This window comes from Haemaphysalis longicornis, unplaced genomic scaffold (assembly GCF_048455015.1).
Source record: "Haemaphysalis longicornis isolate Haplotype H1 unplaced genomic scaffold, Haemaphysalis longicornis Haplotype H1 scaffold_7, whole genome shotgun sequence".
NCBI lineage: Eukaryota > Metazoa > Arthropoda > Arachnida > Ixodida > Ixodidae > Haemaphysalis > Haemaphysalis longicornis.
Genome location: NW_027526422.1, coordinates 170,017,515 through 170,043,523, shown reverse-complemented (window position 1 = coordinate 170,043,523; position 26,009 = coordinate 170,017,515). Strand labels below are relative to the sequence as shown.

General features: G+C 47.8%; 1 pseudogene; it reads left to right on the top strand.

Moving 5' to 3' along the window:
• Positions 1-9,204: 9,204 nt before the first annotated feature.
• LOC144146655 (uncharacterized) lies at positions 9,205-24,145 on the top strand (annotated as a pseudogene).
• The last annotated feature ends 1,864 nt before the right edge of the window (positions 24,146-26,009 follow it).

The window sequence follows — 26,009 nt, the reverse complement described above, 5'->3', positions numbered from 1 at the left end:
AATATCGCATGGTTTTTTCTTTATCCTCCTCGTCCCCCTCCCCCCCCCCCCCCAATCCAATGATCGGTCCTCTAAATGGGGCCGCACCGATGTACTAGCTAAAAGTAAATCAGAACAATTCCACACGTTTCTTGTCATTCACTTTGCCGAAACCACTCCTGTTGCAAGGAAGTCTGTCATTCTGTTGGAAGAATGCTTTGATCCTGTGGTTGGATTAGACTATGATGCTAAGAAACGCGCATCAGGTGATGTACTGGTTGAAGTAAAAAGGAAAAATCAGAGTGAGAACCTACTGAAACAGACAACGTTGGCCGACGTGACTGTCACTGTGACACCACACCGGACCCTCAATTCCTCCCAAGGAGTCATAGCAGAGATAGAATTAGAGTCTCAGACGGAGGCAGATCTTCTTCAGGCACTCCAACCTCAAGGTGAAACAGCAGTGAAACGAAGTCTAATCCGGAGAGCGAATCAAGAAACTCCGACAAAGCATCTAATCCTAACGTTTGATCGCGGAACGCCACCAGAAAAGGTCAAAGTGGGTTTTCTTAGCTGCAACGTACGACCGCATGTCCGAAATCCAAGGCGCTGCTTCAAGTGCCAACGATACGGCCATAGAACCCAATCATGCAGAGGAAACTTGACATGTGCTACATGTTCTGAGACAGGTCACTCCTCAGAAGAATAAGAAAGCACCACGCTGAAGTGCCTGAATTGCAGCGGACCGCACGCTGCTTGTTCGCGTGCACGTACAGAATTCAAGGCTGAAAAGGAAATAATCCATATAAAAGCAAACGAAAACATCACCTTTCCAGATTCCCGCCAAAAGCACAAGCAGCTTTCGGTCACATCGTACGCAGACGCTGCCCACCGGGGGGTTGGGGCGCGGTTTGGTCAGCACGGCAACAAAGTGCAGCCTTCTTACTGACGTGTTGCTGTACCATGCTTGGTTGAGCAGCCACCTGCTGCCTCTACAACGCCTGTAGAAGCTCCGGGGGCCGGCGTCTCTTGCCGGACTGCCTTCGGTAGTCCACAGTTGTCAGGAATTGCCAAGTTCGGCGACTCCAGTGAATGTGGCTGTTGTGGTCACCACTGGGAGCTAAGCCGCTCTCACTGTTTCCTCTACACCGGCCCTAGGGAAACCTTAGGGCACGGAGGAGATGGAGACGGGAGGGCCCACAGAAGCGCCCATCCAAGCCCCACCGCCTGCACCGCCCGCGGCACTGGCGGCTGGAACCAAAGGCACCCGAAAGGCTGCCAAGTCCAAGGGGCCCGGTCCACCGAACACCCCCCGAACATCAGATGGGGACATGACCGTCGGGCCCCTAATGCCTGCATCGCAGCGCAAGGAACGGGCTGCGGCGTCTAAACCAACAGAAAAGCCACAGAAGCCCAAAGAAAGCCAAAGAATACAAGCCCCGATAGACAAAACATGAACCCACATAAACGTTCGAGTAGATCTTAAACGTACAGGTCCACGCAGAAGTAAACGAAGCACGGGAGCGGTGGCCGGACTTCATCGCTGCGCTGCGTGTGGGCGCCGGCGGGGACTAAAAAATTCCCGCGCTTTCCCGCGAGGGGAACACGAGTAAATGCAGAGCATTGGGGCCTCAGTACTGATTGAAGGCAGTGTTGCTTCCATCGCTTCTTCCGTGATGCTGGAGTAGCAGACACGAGTAAACGTGGGCACGAGCGTCAACCAAGGAAGGAAGGAGCAACGCAGTGACTGAAACACGAGCGACCGCTAGGGGCTATATTTGCAGCGCGCGAAGTAGAGGGAGAGCAGTACGGGGGGAGAGCGCGCATGCGCAAGCAGCGCGCGCCCTTCCACGACCCACCGCGCTGCTATCACGCACCTGTTAGGTCGAGACCGCGACGGAGCGAACGGGCTGACTACGACGCATGCGCGCGCCAGCTGCTGTTGACAGAGAGGAGGGAAGGAGAGGCGCACCTGCTGCGGACGCGAAACTGTTGACACCGTCCGACGCAGGAACAGGCGAGACTAAGAAATGCTTTGCATTTAAAAGCGCCGGTTTAAGAGTGCGCTCGCACTGCCCCCGCTGCCCTATCTGATATGTTTGATCGTCGCTCTGCTGGCGGGTCGTACCGGGCGTGATGGTCTTCAAAAGGCAGCGCTGGGCTGTAGAGGGGCGCTGGTTGCATTGCCGCTCGCATGTATCAGCGGCGACCGAATCGGCCTCTGTGGAGCGGGACGAAGCTACGCGCGCTCTGAAACGTGCCTTGTGGCGCGCTGTAAAGGGATGCATAAAATTGTAGCCGGCAGTGGTTTCCCGTAGCATGTCTTGGCGGTATAATTCATTGCAGGCTAACAACATGATCTCTCTGGACAATATAAAAAGCACATTCGCTGAAGTGGTTGGTATTCGAAAAAAAATCCCGCTTCGTTACATCATTTTTCTTGACTTGGTTTTCTCTAAAGGCATTGCTGTCCCTCATTTCAGGTCTGTTCTGAAGAAGGAAAAATATAAAATGCCCATCCGGTGGAAATTTGCTCTGCGGGAAAGCATGCTGAATGTATTTTTCACGAGCACCTTGTAATAGTCAAGAAGAAGCTACAGCTTTCAATCAACTCCTATGCGCTGCTATGTCGATGGTAAGGCAAAGAAATTATTATTGTTCTGGGGCTTCGACACGCGCCGTTACAACAATAACTGTGTCCTTTAACTCTGGGAAGAAGGACGACCAGTGGAGCTGCGGTGCCCGTAGTGTTAGAGAGGTCTTAGCGTCGAAGTGTCACATAATTTGTTTCCGGGTAGTTGCTGTAAAACAAGAGCGACAGCCGTTTTCTATGGCCGTAATCCCTTCGCATACGGGTATGTATTGACAGCAGACCGTAATTATGTATCGTTTACAACTCCTCTGTGAACACAGTATCACATTACAGCCCTTTTCTGTAATCATGCTCCCTCGAGGCGGCCAACAATGCCGCCCGAGAACGTGCTTGGCTCGCTCCCGCTCTTCATGACGGTGCTATGTCGGCCCGCGATGGAATGATTTCTCAAGAAGGAGACGCGCCGCATTACCCAAGTCTCTCCTGCCGCCGCTACCCCCCTTCCCCCATATCTCTCGTCTTTCGATCCCTCCTCCACAAGATGCATCCCCCCCCCCCCCAGTTCCCTTCACCCAACTGTCCCCTCTGTGACTCCGCTGACGCTATCACTCACGCCATGTGGGCCTGTACTCGCCACACCCATCTCCAGCATCACGCATTGAGAGGCCGCACTGGGCAGCTCGCAACCGAGAGGGCAGATACTAATGGTTGACTCAGCCACCACCGCCGCCGCCAGCCTGCGGCCGGCGGCCACCATGCGTTCCTAAACCAACTTCCTTGGAAAAATTAAGTGATTTATCTCTGTATCTCTCGCTCCGTAGATCGCCATGCTTCCCTGTTCAAGAAGCTAAGTGGGAAAGAAAGCTTACAAAGACGAAGCTCACAGCGATCGTCTGAAAGTCGGTTCCACGTCTAATCACAAATGCATTGCTACAGGACATTTTCAGGGCAGTACAGCCGTCTTTTAAGAAATATGAATGCCCTGAAGCCGTTTTTTTCTTTTTGTGATTTTTTTTTCACATTGGGAATCGGTTATTCTGAGGCGGGAACGACTTCTTCGGAAAACGTTACGCGATATAACACACGTCTATCGTAAAGCCCATCCCTAGAACCGCTGTGCTGCCAAAAACACCTCCCCTTACTCTGTAGCAGCGCGGGAGTTGTTTCAATTAGGCTCCATGTGGGAAGGTTCAGGAACAAAAAGGAACGATTCCGCAGGTTTACTGTTCTGGATAACGATGGTTTGGATTTCTACGTAAGTTCACATGATAAAGCATGCGATTGCAATATTGTAACTAATGTTTTCTTCTTTATTATTTTTAATTTGGTGTTTTTTATATACCTTTCCTAGATTTTAAGATTTCTCATCATTAATTTTGTGCACTATCACTCGTCCGCGACGTCAACAAGGGGTTTCTGCGCACTCACGATGTCGCCTACAAGCAGAGGCCAGTCAGCCCTTCTAGGCGCCGTTGCTTGTCACCGTCCGCCTTCGTTTCGTATCGCGATGCTCGGCGCCTGGAAGAGTCTGTTTCACCTAGAGGGTATCATCTTATGTGAGTGGTGACTCAGCAGTTCAGCATGAGGTGTTCTAACAAATTACGACTTGATGATTCAAGTCAGTGCAACTTGAGCGCCCCGCTATGAAACTGGTTTCGGGTGATAGCTTGATGTTTATTGCCTGCGAATGCAAAGGATGGCGTGGTGCAGCTTCTTCGGACATATGCGGAGCTGGTTTAGCTCCTTTATACTCCAAAAATCTGTTGGAAGCACACAATGATCAAGCGTTCTGTGTCCCCTTCGAGACAACTTCAAGATTTGTGCCCCCTTAGAGTGGGTTCGGATGTGAAGGACTGCGTACGGCCATTCTATGTCCCCTAAAGGGTTGTAGCTTCTTATGCGGACGACAGTCGAAGTCCCGCTCTCCTGAGCTGACCTATTGCCAGCTTCGTCACCCAGATAATAGACTTGCATTGTAGAACTAGTCCCCGCCCCCTTAATTTGCTCTAACGACTACATGCACCATTAGCAGTATTCTTTTCCTGAAATGACAACTGGATTTCATCTCTTTTACAGCGAAACTGGATATTTCTCGGTTTTTTCATATGGCCTTAGCGGATAAATAATTGAAGGACGGAAATCTCTGCCGAGGAAGTTTTGTTACTAACAACGGCTGTACCTGTTGTTTTGTGTAAACCTATACAAAACCAAAAAATTTATGAATGTCGGATTCTAAGAGGATTCTATTTTTTCATCGATATTTAGTTACTTGTAATAATTTACGTAGTTCACAATGAAGTTGCAAATGACGTAGAATTCCCGTCTTCTTTCAATTTATTGCCGTCTAGAGAGAAAGCATGGTTACAAAAAACGACTGTGACTGTCGTTTTTTTTCAGAACTATGCTAAAACAAATTTTCTAAAAATTAGCAGCTAAGAGCACTCGAACAATATGCCAAGTATAATTTACTTTTTATACATGCGTTGTCCGCCACGGCGGTGAAGGTGTTACAGAATTCTCTTCTGCTACCAACACATGGCCGTCTACAGGAGAAAAAGGAGAGCCCCGTGTTTTTTTCGCTATAATAAAACTTGAGTCCTTCCAAGTTTCATTCAGCTAATGATGCATGAAGTGTGCCTAATAAAAAAATAGAAACACGTATTTTGTTCGTCCACTAGTTGGAATGCGCCCATCTTCGTTAGTCATCTTTCGTCACAGAATGGAAGGGCACTAGTTGTTTTTTAGTCGCTTTTCGGTGCTCTGTTGCCTTAAACTCACCCCACTGTTCGCGATTTATTCAACTTACATATTTGTAGCTAGGGACAAGAAAGACACAATGCTTTGAGCCGCTTTTTTGGGGGGAGCGGTCCGGATGAAACCGCGTCTAGAACTGTTGATAAAGAAGAAATTCTCGTCAGTGCACCGAACGATGTTTCACTGATAGGTACAGATGTGATACGATAAGTGAGCTTCAGGTATAAAAAGACGAGGAAAGTTAAGAACCTGAAGTGCGAAGACTATGCCGCCGAGAGTACCGCACAGCGCCAGGCTGAAAATTATAAAATACTGTACTGAGTGTGTTCCTCAACGAGAGATATGCCGAAGCACCGGAAGGTTCATGACAGCGGTCAACCGTATATTACAAGCATATCGAAAGAGAACGGACGAATCGAGGACGCCCCACGGGCCGGAAGACCCCGCTGCGCTTCCGAAGAACAAGATCTGCTCATCATTGCCGCCATCACGAATGATCCCTTTCAAACTGCTATGGAGATCCGTGACAACGTCTTGTTGGATATCAGCGAAGCCACAATTAGGCGGCGCCTGAATGAGGTTGGTTTGAATGGCTGCATTGCAGCCCAGAAACCTTTCATCACCGAGCGGCCGAGGCTGCAGCTCCTGGCATTCGCTCGAGCCCACGAAGCCTGGAGTGTCGACGACTGGGAAGAAGTGGGTTTCAGCGATGAATCCACATTTTCCTCCAGGTAGGACCAGCAGCGCGGCGTCTGGGTGCCGTACAACTGCAGGTATGCCCTTACTTCCTTCTGGGAGGCTTTTTGAAACCGAATTGTTGTTTTTCATGCGGCAAAAAACAAAACTTTTCGTGTGTTGAAATTACGGCGCGCGTTAAAGATACCCAAGTTGACTAATTATTTGTAACTCTTCACGGCCGGACACTCCGTTGCACTGAGTGTCAGTTAAAGCATCTATTTTTATGTTCATTTCAAGCCGAAGTTCTTTGCCAGGCCTTTCAAAGCAAGTAAATGGCTGCGCCAGAAACTGTATGTGAATTTAGGAAAAACATAGTATGAAAAAGTTCAAGGTGAACAACAGCTTCTCTAGGAGATCTAGGGAAAAGGGGGACCTTGTAAACATTATAGGTAATTTCGGAAAAAGACGTGACGAGGCAGAAATAGAGAGGCCTCTTTTACCAAGGGCGAAAAAAGTGCCAGCTTTTTTTCAGGGATGCGCGAATACGCGCAGGCTAGTGCTCCCAGTGCCGTGGCAATTGTAGGCGCAGTGTCATTGCGGTGCCGAAAAGGAAAGAAACTGTACCATTTATCACTCCAATCCAATAACCCGTGCCCACGGTTGCACATTGTTGCGCTACTGAACTAATTTTGGGTGAAGATAAACGAGAAGAGCGGCCGTGTGTCGAGATCAGAAAGCACGTAATTGATCGCTCGGAAGGAAAATACAAATCCCATGTAAAGGAGGGACCCATGAGGCCCATTTTGGATTTTAATGTGGTGGTAGCCCCGCACGGGGAACCTTGAGTATTCATGGTGACGGTGTTTGCGACACCGCGGACCCCGAGCCCCCAACATAAACTGTAACCTACCGTGGTGATGTGTTTAAAGGTGAAGGGTAGAAGCCTCAAACGGTGGCCGTCGGAGCCCAGGTCAAGCTCCGGCGGATGGGCTCCCTGTCTGTTTCTCAGGCAGGGACCTCCGGGACCTCTCAATCAGGGACCTCTCAGGCTATCAGGGTAAGCTCTGAGAAGAAAGTACCCCGTCCCCTGCTTTTTTTCTATGCTGTATGGAAAATTCAAAACCCCCCTCCAAACGTGATCGGTTCCTGAAAAGGGGCCGCACCGAAGTATCTTTTCCTCCACTTCCAAGCATGAGCTTCCCAAAGCCAGACAAATACTCTCGTTTCTTTGTTATCGAATCTCTTGACACAGCCCGACCTCTTGCTTCACAATCAGTATTTTTGATTACAAAATACCTTGGTGGAATAATTGGGAAAACCTATATTGCCAAAAAACAACGCACATGTGAAGTTCTTGTTGAATTAAAAAATCAGCAGCAGGCAAACACACTTCCTGGTCAGACGAAAATGGTCGATCTGGACATCAGGGTCACACCCCACCACAGCCTGAATAGCTCGCAGGGTGTGAACTCTGAGGCAGATCTTAACGAGACAGATGCTGACATTCTTGAACTTTCAAAAGATCAAGGTGTCACAGCCGTGCGCCGCATCACGATGCCTAGAGATGATAAGATAATCCCCACGAAAAATAATATCCTGACCTTCAACTGCTCCTCACTTCCTGACCATATCAACGCAGGGTTCATCCGATGCTCCATTCGTCCTTACATAACGAACCCGCGCCGCTGCTTTAAGTGCCAGCGGTTCGGGCACGGAACCAACTCCTGCCATGGCCGTCTGACCTGCGCAAAGTGCGCTCAGCACGATCATTCATCCGACAATTGTCCCTCATCAACCCTCACTTGCGCCAACTGCCAGGCCCCCCACGCTGCCTTCTCTCGAAAATGCGAGAAGTTTAATCAGCAGAAGGCGATCATAAATGTGAAGGTCACTGAGAACATCACCTTCCCAGAGGCGCGGAAGAGGTTCGCCTCTTTCCCCCTGGGGAGGTACGCCGACGCGGCTCGCCGGGGGGCGGAGCGGCGTCTATTGTCCACAGGGACCCATTCAGCGAGCCTGACCTGGTCCCTCTCACGCCTCGCCCCCCCTCCCCTCCCCTCCCCCCGGGGTTCCTCAGGCATCCCAATCAGTTTCCACGACGCTTGCTGAGGCAGCAGCGGTTTTGGTGACAACCTCTTCTGTAGGAATCGGTGCCGCTCCCGCCTCTGCCCCCCTTCCTCCAGTGCGCTGGTGGGTTCTGACCGGATGGACACCGAGGGCCCCGCATCGGCTTCCACCGCCACCACACCTACCGTGGCACCTCTGGTGGCCCGGACGCCCTCGGCGGTGGCGGCTCAAACGAAGGGCTCCCGAAAGGGGGCCAAGTCCGGGGGGCCTGGTCCGCCGGGCACCCTTCTGGCATCCGACGAGGAGATGGATGTCACGCCGTTCCTCCCTGCAACGCAGCGCGAGGAGCGGCCTCAGATGTCCAAGCCGAACGAAAAGCCTAAAAATCCTAGAATAACTTCCCCGAAAGACGACACATGAACAAACACACACACACACTCCAGTTATTCTTAAATTTAAATAATGGGAACAGAAAACATCATCCAATGAAACTGCAGAGGCCTCCTTAAAAATCTTGACGATGTGTTTGAGATTCTGCATGCCAGTCAGCCAAGTATCATGTGTCTCCAGGAAACCCACCTCAATTCTAAACAAACAAATTTCTTAAATAGGTACATGGTATTCAGGAAGGACAGGGTTGGCTGCACACACTCTTCAGGAGGTGTGCCAATTGTCGCCCAGAAATCCTTAGCCTGCCACCCTGTCACTCTGAACACTGTCCTTGAGGCTGTAGCAATCCGTACAACAATATTTAATAGGTTGATAACGGTATGCTCCATTTACATTTCTCCTGATCATGCACTTTCGAGCTCTGATTTGGATGCGGTGGTCGACCAGCTGCCCGAACCATACATCTTAACAGGCGACCTTAATGCGCACAACTCTCTTTGGGGCTCCTCCAGAACGGATTCCCGAGGTCGCCTGATAGAGAAATTCCTTACATCTTCAGGAGCATGCCTTTTCAACAAAAAACAGCCTACATACCATAACTTAGGACACAATACATACTCACATCTTGACTTGGCTATTGGTTCTGCACTTCTCTTCAGTTCATTGTTAATGAACTTCCACCCCACGTGCGCTTCAAGCATCCGATTCTGGCAGGACTGTGGTTTGGAAAGAAGAATCCCAACATGCAGTTGTTCTTGCACACATTTGTGAAGGAGCTCAATGGCATGTAGGCAATCAAGTGGAACCATGAGGCTCACACGCACGTGTCCAAGGTAGCTCTCCTGGGGTGCTCAGTTGATGCTCCAGCAAGAGCATCCACGCTCAATATGGTCAACTTCAATGGCTACTTTGATTGCCCATGGTGCCTCATTCCTGGGGAGCACACTGAAGGTAAGCTATATTTATCTTGCAGTTCTTTGGCATGGCCTGTGGGAAACAGTAAACCAGTTGCCTTAATATTTCCTTTCCCAAGCACGTTACAAAACCTATTTATCGCATGGATAAATGCAAACAGCAACGCTGCCAACTTCACGAAAGCAGAAGGGTGCACTGAAGGGCCTGTTGATACATTTTAACTTCAAGAAAACAGCGCAGATGGCAGGACTAAGCAACAAACACAGAGTACAGGGGCTGACGAACAACTGAGTGCCCTTTTATGCGGCAGGAAAACACACGTGAAAAGTGAGGAAAAATGAATAAAGGGCAATAAAGTTTTACATAAAATGTTTTCAGAAGAATACTCTTCCTAAAAAAAATAGTAAATTCTGTGCCATGCTTGTAGTGAGGACATTGTGAGGAGTTTTTATTTTTCATTTAAGGGAGAATGTGGTACATCATATATGAGCCACCAGAAGCAAGTACATCTGAGATGATGGTTCAAGATATGAAGCTGGCTCTTCGGGTTAAGGACACCATCAATGGCATCAAAGGGCCATCTGCTCTTGTGAACTTGAAAGGTAAGCTAGCCTTTAATCTCCTTGTATCGGCATAGGTGCGCTTAGTGATTTTCATGGCATGATAAAAAAAAGCAATCTGAGCACGATAGAAATGGAAACATTCTAAACCCTGAGGGTGAAATTATTGAGCAAAAGGTTGTGTAATGTAAGCCAAGGGTATGACGGAAGACCATTTGGTCGGGATGCATTTTGAAGAAGAAAGGCCAGGACGCCGACCACGTTATTTCGAGTTTAAATGAAATTAACGTTTCGGCTTCCACACTGAAGCCTTGGTCACAATAAAACCTTGAAAGGAAATAATCGCTTTACGTACGCTTCACAATGCTGCGCAGGCAACTTGCGTAGATTGGCGGCACACTTCTGGCGTTTCTATTCAGCGTGTGATTCCAGTAGCAGGCGTCAGGTGGCATTCGTTTCTTTTGCGAGGGCACATGTAGCAGACCAGTAGATTGTGTGCGATGTGGTTTCGCAGTGCTCGGCAAGGGTGCTTGTCGACACGTGGTTCTCGTTCACATCATTTTGACGCTGCTGCAGGCGCTGCGCAAAGTTTCCTGACTCGCCAATATACACCTAACGGCAGTGTGCACAAGGAATGACGTAGACAACTCCTGGATACCTCTCTGTCTGCAGTTTGGTCTTTACGTTTACAAGTTCATGCCTTAGTTGGCGAGATGGCACGCGCGCAGTTTCACGTTGTATGAGCGGAGAATGCGTGACAGGCCTATCTGATGCCGGGCACGTATGGAATTGCTGCATGCTTTTGAAGTCCGACGTCGGCAGCATGCGCAGGACGAGGGCGTTGTCGCTGAACAGAGTTGATGAAGCTCTTAGGGTAACCGCACTATGAAAGCTCGTAGTGAACTCGCGTAGTCGTGAATTCACGACTCTGAATTCATCCAATTCACGACTGAGGAAGAGGCAGGCCGACAGGCGTCTGGCATTCCTGGACGTCCTGGTGAAGCGTGATGGTGTGTGGCTGTCCTTTACGCTGTTCAGAAAGAAGACTCACACCGGCCGGTGCCTACACTTTAATTCGGTGCATCCGGCAGGGGAGAAGCGGTTTGTGGTGGCCTCCCTTCTCCGCAGAGCTGACAGGACCTCCAGCAAGCCAGAGGACCGGGTGGCAGACAATACAGGAGTTCACTACGAGCTTTCATCGAGCGGTTACCCTAAAGGCTTATCAACTCTGTTCAGTGACAACGCCCTCGCCCTGCGCATGCTGCCGACGTCGGAATTCAAAAGCACGCAGCAATTCCGTACGTGCCCGGCATCAGATAGGCTCTGTCACGCATACTCCGCTCATACAACGTGCAAACTGCGCACCTGCCATCTCGCAAACTAAGGCATGAACTTGTAAACGTAAAGGACAAACTGCAGACAGAGAGGTATCCAGGAGTTGTCTACGTCATTCCTTGTGCACACTGCCGTTAGGTGTATATTGGCGAGTCAGGAAACTTTGCGCAGCGCCTGCAGCAGCATCAAAATGATGTGAACAAGAACCACGTGTCGACAAGCACCCTTGCCGAGCACTGTGATGCCACATCGCACACAATCTACTGGTCTGCTACTTGTGTTCTCGCAAAAGAAAGGAATGCCACCAGACGCCAGCTACTGGAGTCACACGCTGAATAGGAACGCCAGAAGTGTGCCGCCAATCTAGGCAAGTTGCCTGCGCAGCGTTGTGAAGCGTACTTAAGGCGATTATTTTCCTTGAAGGTTTTATTGTGACCAAGGCTTCAGTGTGACAGCCGAAACGTTAATTTCTTTTAAACTCAAAATAACGTGGTCGGCGTCCAGGCCTTTCTAGTTCAAAGGTTGTGTAATGCTACACTCAGCTATGATAGTGCTCTTGCCAAAACCTGTCACGTTTTTCGGTTGGTGAAACGTTCTAACTGTGAGGCTTTCCAGCTGATTCACTGTGTTGTTTCATTTATATGTCAGCTCTAGATTGTGGCTAATGCTTGTCTATATTTCTATTGCTTGCCAAACAGCTGCAAGGACACCAGTGTAGCAGATAGAAGAGTGTACAAAAAGCAGGGTTTTAATGCAAGTCAAGAAATGAAGTAAATTTAGAAGCTGGACCATTCAAAGTGTAGAGACCGGCTCCGTAGACAATGTTTTACTGGCAGTTTAAGGAGTTTGTATGACTGGTGAGGTCTATACGCAGTGTGTGGCACACAGCTAATAATTCTTTATACATCAGTTTGAACCATTATGTACATACCTTCTTAATGCTTTTTGTTGTTCTGTGGTAAAGTGGGAAAAAAATAATTGAAAGAATCAAATGGCAGAATAGAACATCAGTATAAGGTGAGAAAGGCAAGTCTATTTCGGGGCATATACGAAAGTAAGCGCCTTTTGCGGGATTTTAAAAAGTCCTGCACAACGCTCTTTGTGGAAATAACAGGTGGCAGCAAACATCTATTGTCTTGAACCTTCCTTAATGACAAAAGAATACGGGAGCTGTCTGTATGAAAGCATAGATAAACTCAGTGGTGCACTTACCTCTTGAAGTTGTTTTGAGCGTGTAATTAGAGCTGGTTTCACAAAAAACAATAAATCCGATTGTCGAGAAATTCTTTTTCTGCTTTGCACTCCATCCTCCTCCTGCCCGCCTTATGAATGCACATTACGAAATAGTTAACCAAGCTCTGTGTATTGACGGTGGGCTTCAGCATTTCATGACAGCCTGGTAGTTCGACTTCAGTCATCAAGGCAGCACTATTTTGCCCTGCTCCTGCTGGGTATCTTAGCAACAGGGATAAGGTTATGGTGCAGGTGTAGGTCACAGAGAACGTAAAAAGCATGCAGTATTTTATCGGCCATTTTACTCGTCATACGTGGAGTAGTTATTTCTTACATTGGGCGACATGTTTAGTGGGGTATTTGTTAATGATAATATTAACCACGCTGTTTTTTAGGGCTAGATCTGGTCAATGCTCTGAGCGTGGAGTACATGCACTGCGTCCTGCAAGGTGTGTCAAAACAAGTCAGAGGCACTCCTGTCCACTCCATACTCCAATCTCTGCGTTGACGAAGGTAATAGCCCGTATGTTCTCTTTTCTTTGTATGGTGTGATTTGCTGCTGAAATGATGCTATTTTTACATTCCTTGGGTTATACATTTTTTGGAGGTTATTTTTTACAGCTCTCAAATCAACAGTGGCTAAAATAGATGCACGGCTACAAGTCATCAAGCCTCCCCATTGTGTGGCAAGGTTGCCGCGACCCCTTTCCGATCGGAGATACTGTAAAGCTTCAGAATAGAGGTAATGGATCCTGTTTTACGCCCTGCCATGTCTTGAGCGAATTCTTCACCTTGAATACTGGAGGCACCTGTCGAAGTTGTCAGAAGCTCTGCATATCATTTTGGGAGAAGAGCTCAGTTCAAATGAAATCGACAGAGCAGGTAACATTAATGTTTCAATTGTGTTGCAAGCAATCCGTTATGCGAAATGTTTTTCCAAATGCTTGCTGGGATAAATGGACCATAGTAACACAGTAACTGGGTCATAATTTTTAGCTGCATCTTATGTTTGCAAGTGACTGGCCAGTGTTGAGTGGCATTGATAAGTTAACTAATTTGATATTTCAGCCATAAAAGCCGTTTATGCCATTAATAATGGTCATTCAAGCCTTGGATTGGCAACTTATCGCTGCTATTTTGATTTTTTAGTATTGAACAAATGGTCAGTGTTTGCTGTGTTGTTATAGTAAAGCACAGGCTTTACAACTGGATAGCACTAGTTTCAACATTGGCTTTTTGCACAATACGCCAGCCATGCGCAAAAGCTGGACACGCACAATGCAGTATGTAGGTGTTAGGCTAGAACATTCATGGTTGAAAACCACTTCCATAGATAATAATAATATTAATGCTTTTATTCGTACTCAGGGCGAGTGGAGCCATGTGTACAGGACTACAAAAGGCAGGACTGCCCATACTCGGGAGGTTTATGTGTGAAAACAACTTGCGCTTTTGCGGCAGGCTAGTTTTGCATAGGGCCACGCACGGGAGATATGCCGCTGGCAACACCCCACGCAAGATCATGACGACATGGGTATCACGAGTACGCAACACAAGGAGGCAAGGTATTAATCGACCAGATTTAGGGAAAATCCCCAAGCTGGAGTAAGTTGTTTGAGCAAATGAAAGTTTGACATCCACCTAAATGCAGCCATACGGCTACAAAGGAAAGCTATACAGCTTGCTTTGAAACTTCGCAGTCGAAGAAAAATTCGTCCTGGTCCAGAATTCGAACCCGGGAGCACTGCCTAACCGGAGCAGTCACTCTACCAACTGAGCTAACCAGGAGGTTAGTCATTTGTAGCGCAAGAGCGAATGTATCGACAACTCGAAGTGAAGGACAGGTGTTAATCGACCAGATTTAGGGGAAATCCCTAAGGTGGAGTAAGTTTCCGCGAAAGAAAGTTTACTTCCTCCACCTTGGGGATTTCCCCTAAATCTGGTGGATTAACACATGTCCTTCACTTGGAGTTGTCGATCAATTCGCCCTTGCTCGACAAACGACAAACGTCCTGGTTAGCTCAGTTGGTAGGGCGACTGCTCCGGTTAAGCAGTGGTCCCGGTTTGAATTCTGGACCAGGACGAATTTTTCTTCAACTGCGAAGTTTCTGAGAATGCTGTATAGCTTTCCTTTGTAACCGTATGGCTGCATTTAGGTGAATGTCAAACTATCATTCCCAAGGAGGCAAGGCGACAGTAAGTGCAAGCAGGACAATGACAGGCATAACAGGACGCAACCTCTGACAAAAATGATAATAATAGCACAGCCTTCCCAGGCACCCCCTGCGTGTTTTCCCTGTCGCAGCAACAACACGTACCACTTCATGCGACTAATCTTCTAGTCAAGTGAGGCCATTCAGCAAGAAAAGTCAACATGGCCATTGGCACTCGTCGGTTGGGCCGGGTCAGAGTGCTAGATTTTGATGTAGCATGCGGGAAAGTTTTGGCGATTACGATATAATAGAGGGGTTTCTAATGCATGAGATCCTATGGGAACTATGCCGGGTCTGATTGATGATGACGTTGCAGCCAGGAAAACGCAGCAATTGCGAATGTAACATTGAGTTCTACTGTATCGGCATTACTGGTAGAATTAGATGATGTGGAGAAAAGATTTAATTGTCAATGCTGGAAGGCCAGTGATGAGTTGCCCGGTGTAGGAAGTAGAAGAAAGCAGCGGCCATAGCTTGTGTACATTAGACAGGTAAAAAATAATTGCCATGTGAGCCCTGTGTTTGCGGCATTTATTTGGAGATCCCCTAGTCAGAGGTTATGGAGGTAAAAATTAAATTCCATGTGGGTCCTGTGAGTGTAACAGATATTTGGAAATCCCCTCAGAGGTTATGGAGGTAAAAATTAAATTCCATGTGGGTCCTGTGAGTGTAACAGATATTTGGAAATCCCCTAGTCAGCGCTTATGGTGCTGACACATGTTGAGTTGTCTGCTGCACTTAAAAAGATACTATTTCATTCTCTTTCAGAATTGCTCTTGGAATGCTTTGTGCGCAGTTGCAAGTCTCTGTACGGTCTAAGCTTCATGACGTTCAATGTCCATGGGCTGCTGCATCTGGCCAACTCTGTGCGGTCGCTAGGGCCCCTGTGGGCCCACTCTGCCTTTGTTTTCGAAGGAGGCAATGGCAACATTGTGCGGCAACTATCAGCAGCCAACGGCATTCCTCAACAAGTGACCGAAATAATTGTCATGTTTCAGCAGCTGTGCCAACTCAGTGACAGTGGTCGGCTGACACTGCAAGAGCAGCAGCTGTGCAAGGAACTGATTGGTTACACACCTGTACAGAATTCTGCACGTGTTTGGGAAAAGCTGTGCCTTCTGGGAAGAGGCAAAGTAACGGCTCTCAGCTGTGATGAGCAGAGGACAATTCAGCTTCGTTGTGGGATTGCTGCTTCAAGTGCACTGCAGTACGAGCATTTTATTCTAGATGGCCAGGTATTTCACAGCACTGCCTACACGAGTCCAGCTAGGTCGGACACCACTTTTCTTAGAACGGTCAGTGGTGACTACAAGCGTGTGGAAAAGGTACTCGCTCTGATGGGCACTGATACCTGGGTTATTTTGTGTCGTCCGGTTATTATTGCCGATGTACCTGCTGGTATGCCTGCCATGCCTCAGAACATCAAAGAGTGTTTTCTTTCACACTCTGCAGTGCTAGATATTGGGCCACGAGAGTAGGTTCAGGACTCCTGTCTGTTTATAGATTTCCCTTTAGAAGAAAATATGTTTATTTGTAATATTCCTAACGAAATTGAAAGGGACTAAAGTGGCAGCTTGTTGTAGGGCATTATAGCGTATTTTCACTTACATTGTGTTGCTATGGGCTCATTTGTGCTGTGTATGTGTTCTGGAGGTCATGTTAGCATTCAAATGCATTTAGTGGTTAAATATTTACCTGTATTTAGTGTTAGTAGGAAATTTTCAGTGTTGTACGGAAAAGCGTTCCTGGAAAGTTTTTTTTGGGAGTTACAGAGGAACATCACCGTTCCGTCAAGGGTAGGTAGAACCGAAACAATACCTCCAGTTATGTTTACGAAAGAACAGCATGGGGTACAGCGTTCCTTCTGTAAATGTCCCATTGCTAGGATTTGGCTGTTTTTGATGCCAAGGTTTTAGGGTGTCCTTCTCATGCTATAAGCTGCCAAATTTTTCTGACCTCCATGCAGTGTTCTTCCTTGAAGGTCTAAGGAAGAAAAGAATAACCACAAATCCTGTCAGGCAGGCTGCAGCAGGGTGCACACGGCTATGCTGGCTGTAGACGCCAATGAGAAAGGTGCTTTGGTACCCCTTCAATTCGTCTTCTGCCACGAACTCTTTTTTTGCACAACCATGAACACAAAAACTGTGAGGCCGCTTGAGCTTCGCCGCTAAGAGGGGAATGCGAAAGCTGAGCAGCAGCAGAGGTGGATGCGCCATCCGCATTTGCAGAACATGCCAGCTCGGAAGAGCACAACGCACGGGTAGACGGCACCGCATTCATTGCACACGTGTTCTCTACAGCCACCGGAGCCAGCCGAAGGTACCATACGAGACTACTCTGCTGTCTGTCAATGAACACCTGGGTCACCAATGTTGCACTCACCGCGCGTAACAGCAAGACGTCAAGTTTCCAGCCTCGGATTCTTAAAATACTGCCGCTGCCGCCCGAAGCGAGGCAAGAGCTAGATCTCGAGCCTAACAGCAACCATTCCTGATGGCTGCAAACTGAATCTGACCTGCAATGTTTTATTGCCCCATGGCACGAACATGGCGCTCGAACGTGCCGCCGTAAACTTTCCCACGCACCAAGCAGACCAAAGGTTTCGTGATGCCCATCACGTGAACCAGGCAAGTTGCTGCTAAAAGCCTGTTCCGGTCTCATAAACACAAACCCTACTCAGCATTTTCCTCACGAGAACACTAAACAGTCATACTTTATATTCTTTGGGTGGGCCCATGAAGAAGAAAAAAGCCCCCTCTGTTAATCTGGCTTGTATGTTGAGCACATCTGATTGGTTGCTGAGAAATAACTTCAATGCTACACTTGTATTTGGAACTAACCTGCCCCTTCCTGTTTTCATGTATTGTGCTTTTTGTTTTTCTGCCAATATTCTTAGTTCAAGGGTAAACACAGAAGAAATCATGTTTATTTTAACTTCCATGTTACTGCCTCTAAAATGTACAGTCTTTGTCAAAATTTTGTGGGCCACGGCGACCGTGGCTGGAGCAGGCGCGTGGCCAGACAGGGGCGCTGCGCTTCCCGCTGTCGGTTGGTTGCGCGGCTAAAGAGAGCGAGGGGAACTTTTTCTCTTCCTTTTGTAGTGTGTCCCGCGTCAAGTGCTGCGCAAAGTGCCTGCGCTGAAGCTAAGTGCGCCTTCTCTGAGAAAGCGGCCCCGCTGCACTTATCGCGCCAGCCATACTACGAAAGGAAGCGCGAAAGTTCCCCTCACTCTTTAGCCGCGTAACCAGCCGATACGGCAAGCGCAGCGCCCCTTCTCGGCCGTGCGTCTGCTCCGACCAACGTGGCCGTGGCCCACAAAATTTTGACAAAGACTGTACCTATGGCCCTTTTGCCACAATATTTTTGCTTGCCAAGCGGTTCCCTGTTGTAGCCAGTGCATTAAGTCTGGGCTTGGGCTTGTTGGTTGCATAAACTGTTCAACATAATTAACAGGGCAGTGGCACCACAGAGCTCATCTTCTTCCTCTTTTCCAGTCGTTACTCCGCTGCTTGTGTTTCACATTATATTTTTTGCGGCATTTTTCGTACTTAAATTTTCTACCACGTGTGGTTTTCGTGCTATTGATTTGTTGCTCTGCTCATGTAGCTTTGTCAGTATGATTTATCCTGAAATTTCTTACGATATGACAGTTGCTTTAACCTTATCCTTGGCGAAGTGTTCTGAATGAAAACACGTAACAAAATCTCGCGAACTGTCCCAATGTACAGATTCATTTTTGTTAATGTTAGTCATAAGTAAGCACAGGCTTTGATGCTTGCATGATACATTTTTCAAAGAACCATGCTTTTTGTTCCATGCTTTTCAAGGAATATAATGTAGGCAATCAGTTTTTCAAGAAAGCATGATTAAACTTTTTTGCCACTGTGTATGATCCTTCAGGATGACAGCAGTGGAACTGTGCTCAATAAATGTATTTTTAATGCATTTTCTTGGCTCATGCTTACTTAAGTTGCAATTACTATTTTTAACTATATGCATTGTAGATAAATGAAAGCTGTAATTGCCATAGAAATATATGCCGCAGCTACGGGATGCAGAATATAAATAAGGGTGCATATCAATGTAGATAAATGGGTCCATTATAACTGGTGTTTTTTTGCAAATATTAGGTGGTGTGTGTGTTTTTTTTTTCAAATATACTCTGACCTGAATTGATTTAAAGTATGTGGCAGTACTTTGGTTGAAGTAGAATTAAGGCTACTGCATGAGTGACGTTCTGGGCTATGTGCACTGCACTCATGCAACAGTACTAGTTTAATAAACGTGCTTCAAAGAGTGGGGATCATTTCCTGCAGCTTCATACAAGCGTGGACTTATATATAATGATATTGGCGGAGTGGTGGATTCGTAAAGCTTTGCTGCATACGAAAGATTAAGACCTGCCAGCGGGCCCTTCAAAAGCCCGAATCAAACATAAGCACAGTAAAAACAAATTTCAGTGCTGAAGCGCTGAAATTTTTTTGCTTTATGTCTTTGCTCAAATTTGCTTGAAAAAAAAAAGCTTTAAGGCAAGCTATGCAGTTTGCTCTCCAGAAAAGAAGAAATGAGGGCGCGTGAAACCTTCCAATATATTCAGATTAGAAACATGTTTCTCGAATAAGGTGCTTGTACAGAGTATGCCAAGGCTTCGGCAACTGCTTTTCTACTAAGGAAATAAAGCATATTTTATTTTCTCAAAATAAAGACACTAAGGTGGAAAAAAAACTTCGTGTTTTTAGCACGCAGTACTCTCACCCAACACACTACAAGAAGTACCCGTACATTTTGTCCTTTAGAGACATCGATTGAGGAAGGAAATCAAGGTGAACAGGCAAATTACCTTGTAAAAAAATGTTCGCAGAAGCAAAAAAAAAGTGTGGGGAGGGGGGCAGGTCACTCAGTGGAGGCTCGAACCGTGGACTACTGCACAAAAAAGGCGCTTATAACCATTGCGCTAACTCAGCGGAGAAGTTGGTAGTAGAACATGCAGCATACAAAGCACAGGACTCGTCAACATTGCATTGTCAGATTATCGATCTACTTTCTGTCGTTTTTGAGATATTCTAGCGTGATGCGCGGCAAACAAATTTCTATCGGATCGGACTCACAAGCGGGTGCCGTCTTCCCAATACTAGCGGGTCGCTTTTACTTAACTGATGAAACAGCCATCGCAATGAAATGAGATATCCGCTTCTAGAATGAGTTTCTAACAGCTTTCGGATAACAATGTATCGCTTGGTTGAATTTTGTCTTCGGGGCATACCAATCGGCTGGATAGGCGTGGCGCTTGACGCGTAAGTACCTCGCGCACAGCGCCCCATCCGCCAGAAACAAATAAAAGCAGAGCGGAAAGAATGATTGCTTTGAGGTCATGTTTTGAGGGCTCGCGATAATAGCTAGCTCTTCTGGACAAAGAAAATCCAGAAAAAAAGTGCCCCCGTCGCATGCCCCCGCGCGAGGAACACGAGTAAATGCAGAGCATTGGGGGTGGTCAAGTGGCGAAGGTTGTGGTAGTTGGCGGTGGTAGTTGTAGTTGTTGTTGTCGTACGAGTGCGTCGACGGCACTTGAAGGCCAAGTACGACGAAATGCACGAGGCGTTGGAGCACGGGGAGTTTGCGAGCTTGGACGAGTTCCTGCACGCCTTCGACGTGCGTTCCGGGGAGGAGTACTCGGAGGTTCTGCGGGCTGGCGCGTCGCGTTCGTGTGTGCTTCACGCGAGGACCCCCGCCGAGAAGCGCGTGAACTCGTTCAACCCGTGGATCGGAAGGGTTCTCGACTCCAACATGGACCTGCAGATCATCCTCGACCACTACGCGTGAGCGGCGTACGTCGTGGACTACGTCAACAAGGCCGACCTCGGCATCTCGTTCTCGTAACGCGGGGTCCGCCGCTCGCCGCTGACGTTTCGAAGCCGTGTCTCGCTCTCGATTCGATGGATCCACAGCTCGACGCTGACGACTGGCGGCGGCCTCTCGTTCTCGACGCTCGGGATCGGCCGCTCGACGCTGAAGCTTCGCCGCTGCCTTAGCGCGCGCAGTAGAGGGAGAAGAGGTAGCACCTGCTGCGGCAACGCCTCTTTCAGCGCCGGAGCATGCGCATGCGCGCCCGCACCTGTTGTTGAGAGCGGACAACGCGAGGGACGACGGGTGACAGTGCGAGTTAAAGACATGCTCTGCATTTAAAAATTTGACAGATCGAGTCAGCCTTCTGATGTGCAGCTTGAGAATCAGAAACGCTTTTCGAAGCAGAATGTATAGGCGAAGTTCGTCCTACGCATAATAAAGTCTGCCTTCCTGCCATATCCCTTCATCACACTTTACCATCATCGACTCAACCGTCGAGCTTTCCGTCACTTCCGTCTGCCATCACCATGCCGATATGTTATCCTTCCAGCAAGCGAGATTCACCATCGCGCAAGCATCTTCCGATGCGGACACAGCGCGCCTACCATCACCCGCCTGTGTCTCTTCCATGACACGCAATCAAAGTTCATTTGCGCATCAAATATCAAAAAGGTAGTTTTTGTAATTTTCTCGAAACGTTCGATGTCACCGCTTTGTTTCTGTTATTATAACCGCTTTGCTCTCGAATAAATTTTGGCTTGCACGCTGCCGTCATCCATTCGGAAAATTTCTTTCCATCATCAATTCAGCAGTCAAGCTTGCCATCAGGCCAAAATCTGCCGCCATTGCGCCGCAAGCCTGCCAGCACCTTCCAGCGTCCCCTTCCAGCAGCTTCCATTACAGTTTCTTACGTACATCAAGCTGGCCGAGGCTACCATCAAACACAATCAACCTTTCCAGCAATGAATCTTGGTGGTTGGTTGATGGAATTTTCATCAGGGCGTCCGTGAAAGGAACTCTGGATAATGAGCTCTTGTTGCCAGTGCAGTTCCCCGTTCTCAATACGTGCAAACATCAACAATGCCAGACCGTCCGACTTGTGTTCAAGCCGTTTTCAAGCACAACACACTACGCGCCTTACTCGAAAAGCGAAAAATTGCGAACGGTCTGCGGGCTTCGCGACAGCTAGGTGAAACTTTTTCCCGATCGGCACACTACCAAAAAAAGCTAACTCGCTCACGCTCACCTCTGAATAACAGATAAGATAATAAAGCACTGCCTGGCGCTGTTATGAGAACTTAAACGTATGTTCCAGGCAATCACGCTCGATTTCAATCCGGTTCCGATATGTCCGCAGAAGCTAAAGCTGCCGTTTGTAGTCTTCCGAAGTAAAACTGATTAAGGGCACAATGGTGCACAAGAAATACAGCGCCATTGACACGAACTGTCCAGATTACCCGGAAAGTCTGGCGGGGCTGCCGCGGTCGCTGAAAGCTTTGTCTTAGTGTCGCCTGAAGCTGCCCTTCGGCTCCACCACATTGAGCACGCGGCCTGGCAGAGACCGACGCAGGTTTTTCACCAAGTCCGGCATCCCACTCCTCTTGCACAACAGACCACAGATGGACTCGGGACCGTTCCTGCAGGGAACATTGATTTAGATGTTTCTTCATAGGTCCCATACATTCTCTTTGACGTTCAAATCGGCCCCTTTTGACGGCCATTCTAGCACGATAACCCCAAGTTGGTCCAGGCAATGCTCATCCTTCCTGCTGAACACAAAACAAAAAATACAATTCAGCAAATCGCATTGTTATATAACCAGACTCCTTCACCAAGAACTTACTTAGTGGTGTGAATGGGGCTGCTGTCCTGTTGGAATGCGAAGAGGCAGTCAGGAAAGTCACCATCCAAAAGGTACGGCAGCAGGACATGCTAGAGGATTTCCAAGCATTTTTCTGACGTGAGCATCTCTTCAATTCGAACTAGGGGCCCCAATCCATGGCACATCATGAAGCCCCACACGCTGACGGAGCAACCACCGCTTGAAGCGACCGTCTTGATGTAATCAGGGTCGTATCTGAAGGCAAATACAACAGCGCAAAATTTCAGTTTGAGAACGTTGCCTAATTCGACTGAATGAAGATAATGGCGCCTCTGGGCTTCCACATTCCTATATTGTGTGGGTATTGACTATTTGGGTTCATGCTTCTGGGACTGCATTAAGGTGGCTAGAATGAGAAGGTGTGCAAACCGGCCGCCCGAAGCTGGCTCACTTGCGCGTGCCTCCCGCGTGGCGGCGCTGTAGGTATCGGCGCGGTAAGAACGGCGTCTGCTGCGCCGCCGCGTGCATGCGATCCTGGCTATCCTGGCCGCGCCGCTGCCGTGTTTCGGAGCCCGCAATCTTTTCCCACGCGCTTAAAGCCGCCTAATGTGTAACCCAAGTGCTCTTTCACAGTTATGGTCACCGGCCATTATACTGAGCTTGCTTCTCAGCACTATACGAGGAGGAACTGGGTATTTTTGCATCCATCTTTGCGAACCAAGCGGAGTATAACGCTTCTGGAGGTTGAGGCCTTCACTTTAAACAGAAAAATTTTCGAGGTTTGTTAAGGTGCACCTGTATTCCACGCGATATTACAGGGTCCCTTTAGAGAAAGTAGTGGGTACCGGTCTCGGTAGGGAGGCTTCGAGGTGTGAACTACTGTAATCCTCGGTTTAGCATACAGGGCGCATAATGCGAATTCTACCTATCGATCCGTGTATTTTACAAGCAATATGCTGCAACCACTAATAAGAAAGTAAAACAAGTTCGTGGTAACCATTTTATTTGCAAAGAATTCTTGTAATGCAAAAAATCGCGTGCGTCGTGACTGATTTGCGTGCTCTGGGCAGCCGATATGAGACACATCATGCATGTTGCGCCTAAGATCGTAGATAAAATGCCTGGTGGGAGCATTAACTGCCGTCCCTTGTTCATGAATTTGGGTTTCCATTTCTGCCGACTGGCATGCTTCAGATATGTTACGTACTCTTGCGGCTCTTCTTGGTGCTAGGAGAGTCATGTGAAAAATCTGGCCGCCTTTTCCTTTCTTTAGGCAGGGTCTTCGAAATGTATTTCGGAAGGTTCGGAAATATCGTAGGTAGCGCCTCGTCTTTCTGTCGAGGAACTCTGCGGGGTATGTGAACTTGCGCGTGCCGTTCACAGTGTGCGTGAAATCCCGGATGATAAACCTGCAGCAGGTACAAGCCAATGCTTTAAATAGAAGAAAAAAAAACATTCCTGAGATCTGCATCGCACTTCAATAACTCTCGCAATGCATTTTTTCCCCTAGTAACAAAATACAAATGCCTATACAGACAGAATTTTCATACAAATGCCTACACAATTTTCCTGCAGAGGCTTGTCAGCCCTGGGAATGGCACGAGCCCACTTTGAGAACTGTTCTGGGCAAGCCGGTGCGCGGAAAAGGGATACTTTCTCAACACACTTCGTGTAGCCCACGTCGCATCCCGGTACGAAACACCACCTTTGTGTCTTTTTCTTCGCAGTTGATGGCATGGCTGCCATCATTCCACACGTGTAGCTCATAAGTATCACAAATAATGTCCACCAGATCCAAGATCACGGTTTATCAATGATCACGTGCGAAAGGAATCGCGAGCTTGTCGGCTGGGCCGCCGGCCGCCTCGTCTTACCGCGCCTGTCACCGAGGCGCCCAATGCTCCCCTAGCGGCAGGCCCGCGAAATGGGGCCCCCCGCGGGCAAGGGCGCTGCTCCGCGCATTTCACACCTTCTCATTCTAGCCACCTTAACTGCATCAAACTTGCTTGCGGCTAAAACATACCTCTTTGTCTGCTGCAGTGTTTTTGCAAATAATTTAAAATCAGAAAAGAACCAACCTTGGACGCTGTAGATTGCGATTATACCACTTCAGCACAAGCGACGCCCCACAGAACACACATTAAAACTGTTATGACACATACAGAAAAATGCTAGAATCCTCTGTTCTGGATGGAAATAACAAAACTTCTTGCGATTTCTAAACCGTGCAAAGACTTTGCCGTAATCAAGCTGCACTTAAAAACACATCGCGCTATATTGCTGCGAGTGTTATTAGGCGAAAAGTTGGGAATACCAGCAACAACCTTTCACACACAAATTTTGTAACAGATACGAATTAATCTGAAAGAATCCTTAGTGCGCTACACCCAACCATACAAAGGACATAAAACATTCATATTTTGAAGGACGTAAGAATGTTTCACTTGTTTACTTTTTCTAGAAATAAATTTCGTTGTAGATTGTTGCCTAGGCTTTGTTCCTTTCATTGTCTGACACCTAAATAAAAACTAGCGTATCTTACCGTGTTCCTACCAGCCGCCACACACGTTGTTGTTGGTCCCAACGGCTGAGGAACGTTGACTCGTCGCTGAACACGACCTGAGACCAATCCTTTTCCTTTCATGTTAGATGGTCTTCCGCAAATACTAGGCACGTTTCCTTTTCTCTGTGTGAGAGCCGGGGCCTCTGGCATGCAATTCGGTTTCTCAAACCGGCTTCAGCCAGTCGGCGCCGAATGGTGCAAAAAGACAAATTCAAGGAGAGCTGCCGCCGCATCTCGGTCAATGAAAGGGACAGCTGGAAATTCACCCTGGCTATGATGGCAAGGTCTGATCTTTGGACGTTGACGACGGTCTGCCAGTTCTCGCTGCATCGGTGATTCTGTTTTCATACGTGTAAGCATGAACAATTCGGTCGACGGATGCCCTGGCACAACCGATTTCGGCAGCAATTTTGCGACGCGACGTCCCGCCTATGGTTAAGCCTATTATTCGCCGCCTGGTCTCTCTACTTATCCTTCGCATAGTGCTTCGGAAACCTAGGAACCTGAAACCCAGCCGCCTGTTTCCTGCTTATATATGTTAAAATATCCATCATACAAGATACCTATTTGGCGAAAGCGAAGGCGATTACGTGCACATGGTATACGCGTTAGTTTTGCGTACCGAACAGCATTCGCGACCTTCAGTGCCCACTCTTACCATGTTTCTTCAATAAAGGCAGATGGTTCTAGACGTCAAGCTGGCTCTTTGTGCGGATACAATCCGCTAAAAAAAGGCTAAAAAAAAGCCGGTCAAGTACACGGTCACAATGAGTGGCGTTGAATTGCAAAAATTTCAAGGCAGTTAAAAGTTTTTGTTTTCACAAAACTGCCAAGCATCAACGCGTTAGTTCTTTTTAGGAAACCAGCGCAGTTCAGGAAAATGGGTTCGCCTTTTATGGAGCATTATCGAATTTACAAAATTTATGCAGTAGTTTCCGGGATTTGTTAGCATATTAAGACCCTAACGTAATGTGACAACTGAGAAAATGACAAAATCACAGCCCCCAAGATAACATTCACGCAAAACAACCCAGCATAGCGTAAGGAAATTATAATATTCTGC